This window comes from Gossypium hirsutum, chromosome A09 (genome assembly GCF_007990345.1).
Source record: "Gossypium hirsutum isolate 1008001.06 chromosome A09, Gossypium_hirsutum_v2.1, whole genome shotgun sequence".
Taxonomy (NCBI): domain Eukaryota; kingdom Viridiplantae; phylum Streptophyta; class Magnoliopsida; order Malvales; family Malvaceae; genus Gossypium; species Gossypium hirsutum.
In genome coordinates, this window is record NC_053432.1 from 74,816,004 (window position 1) to 74,818,439 (window position 2,436).

At 29.6% G+C, this 2,436-nt stretch overlaps 1 long non-coding RNA gene across 1 annotated transcript; it reads left to right on the forward strand.

The window, feature by feature from the left end:
- The first annotated feature begins 1,525 nt into the window (after positions 1-1,525).
- On the forward strand, positions 1,526-2,436 carry LOC121206199 (uncharacterized). Its single transcript, XR_005901224.1, has 3 exons — positions 1,526-1,935; positions 2,025-2,126; positions 2,213-2,436. It is a non-coding gene; the product is annotated as an uncharacterized lncRNA (long non-coding RNA).

The following is a 2,436-nucleotide window of genomic DNA, read 5'->3' on the forward strand; positions in this document are numbered from 1 at the left end:
TATTTTATATTATTATTACCAAATATATCATTTTTCCTATTTTATTATTAGTACATGATTTGTTTTTATTTTGTAAATATCATTATTATTGTTATTCTAATATTCTAGTATTCCATGTTAATATTTTTCATTAATGATATCATTTTTTTGCGTCCTTTATCTATTTTTAATTTCTCACTTTAGGAATATTTTTTCTCATGTTTTAATTAATTTCAAAAATAAGGCAATGTACCGATTTAATATTAAGCCATCAATTTCATCGCTATGTTGGGTGAAATTCGTCGGCTTGTGTTAAAAAACGGGACACCCTTTCTAAAAAAAATCGAAAACTAAAAATTCTCATTTTTCAATCGGATCACGATTAAATATTATATTGAACTCGTATTTTTGAAAATCAAGTCAACACATGTTTATGAGATACTAATTTTGGGCGTCGCGAGGGTGCTAATACCTTCCTCACGCGTAACTGACTCTCGAACCCCAATTTTTCTCTGGACTTTCATGTAGACCTAAATTTGGCCTTCTTTTTGTTTTAAAATAATTTTATTAGGTGTCCGATCACACCTATAAAAAAGGATCGGTGGCGACTCCCTTTGTTAATAAAATCGAAAGTTGGTTTTCAAATGTTTAATAAATCGCCACAATTAGCGACCAAGCGAAACTAAATTTTTTTTACGTCGCTACAATAACTTTCTCTCCAAAAACTTTTTTTCTCCTTCTTTAAATACAAAATATGAGAAGGCTTATATAGCCATTTACAAAATATTTTTTTATTGTTTATGTCTTCATTTGTAGGTACAAGTGGTGGTGGAGCAAGTGTGACTAGTGGAGTAGGTAGTGGAGCAAGTGTGGCTAGTGGAGTTGGTGGTGGAGCAATTGTGGCTAGTGGAGTTGGTGGTGGCAAAGGCTAGGATTTAGTTGAGGAAAGTTTAGGTTGTGGGCTAGGGTTTATTATTTTGATTTGGGTTTAGGGTTTGGGCAATTGGGGTTTTGATGTAAATTGGGCTTTGGGTAGTTAAGATTTTGAGTTTTGGATTTAATTTTGGTAGGTTAGATAAGGCTAAATTGAGTTTTGATATAAATGGGTTAAAATTGGCCTACAACAATATGTTCGTTTTATATATGGATAAAAAATCAAATAAATTGATAATCCATCAAAATAATCACGTTTGGTTCTATCGATTTTGACGGTTTCAAAATTTTTTAATATATATTTATTTATATAAAAATGAAAAAAATCACGACTTGAATTATCAAATTTTACTGAGTTAACTTCAAATTTTATAAATTTGAAACCATAAATTATTTGTTCACTTTAATATAAATATGTAAAAATTAATTCATTTACTTAATTATATAATCTAATGAATCAAATGAACACTTTTTGGGGGGGGGTAAAATACAGATATGTAGATAATTTGACCATAAGGTGAGCCGAAAAGGTAAGTGTGACTTGGAAAAAAAACTCTCTCAATCCAAACACGATAGCAAAATAAACAAAAGCTGCAATAGCATTGACCACCACAACTACCCTCTTTTTCCCCTTAAATTTAATTAAATTAATTGTAAATTTTAATTTTAACTTTTGGGTGGGATATTTATTTGGTTTTAGATTTTTGGTTGAGAGGAGTTGGGATATTAGTATCCGCCATTCCGAATTAGGGTTAGGATACGAAGATGAGTTTAATATTTATTAATTAGAAAATATTTATTTAAGTGATTTTTTCGAATTAAAAACTAATGTAAATTAACAAATTAAATTGAATCTTTTCATTAAATAAGATTAATTGGATTGGATGAAATTTAGTTTAACAACTTTTAACACTCGATGTATATTTCCATCTATTTTATTTTATTTTATTGTTAGGTGGCACCTGCAGAGTTAGAAGGATTACTTCTTTCTCATCCACACATTACTGATGCCGTTGTTATTCCGTAAGTATAGCTCCATCTCCAACCTCTTTTCAATTTTTTTTGTACTTCTTCGTAAGGGTTAGTAATGCACATTAAACTCAATTTTTTAGATTTCCTGATGTTAAAGCTGGAGAGGTTCCGATTGCATACGTTGTTCGAGATCCCAAAAGTTCACTAACTGAAGAGATTTTAAACAATTCGTGGTAAATAAGGTATGAGATTGATCTTTTTAAAATTGCTAGGCTTGTAATAAGATTGTTTGTTGTAATCTATGCCCTCTCTATTGATTTGCTCCTAGGTTGCACATTATAAAAAATTACGGAGTATTACTTTCTTGGAAAGTGTCCCAAAATCAGCTTCTGGAAAAATTTTGAGAAGAGAACTAATAGAAAAAGTTCGATCCAAGATATAAAGTCAAGAATTCATTACCAATATTCAACAAAATATTGGTTTTTGACTTAAATATTTACAACAATTGTATGACGTATATGTAATATTAAGTTTGATTCTTGTTGAAAGCTA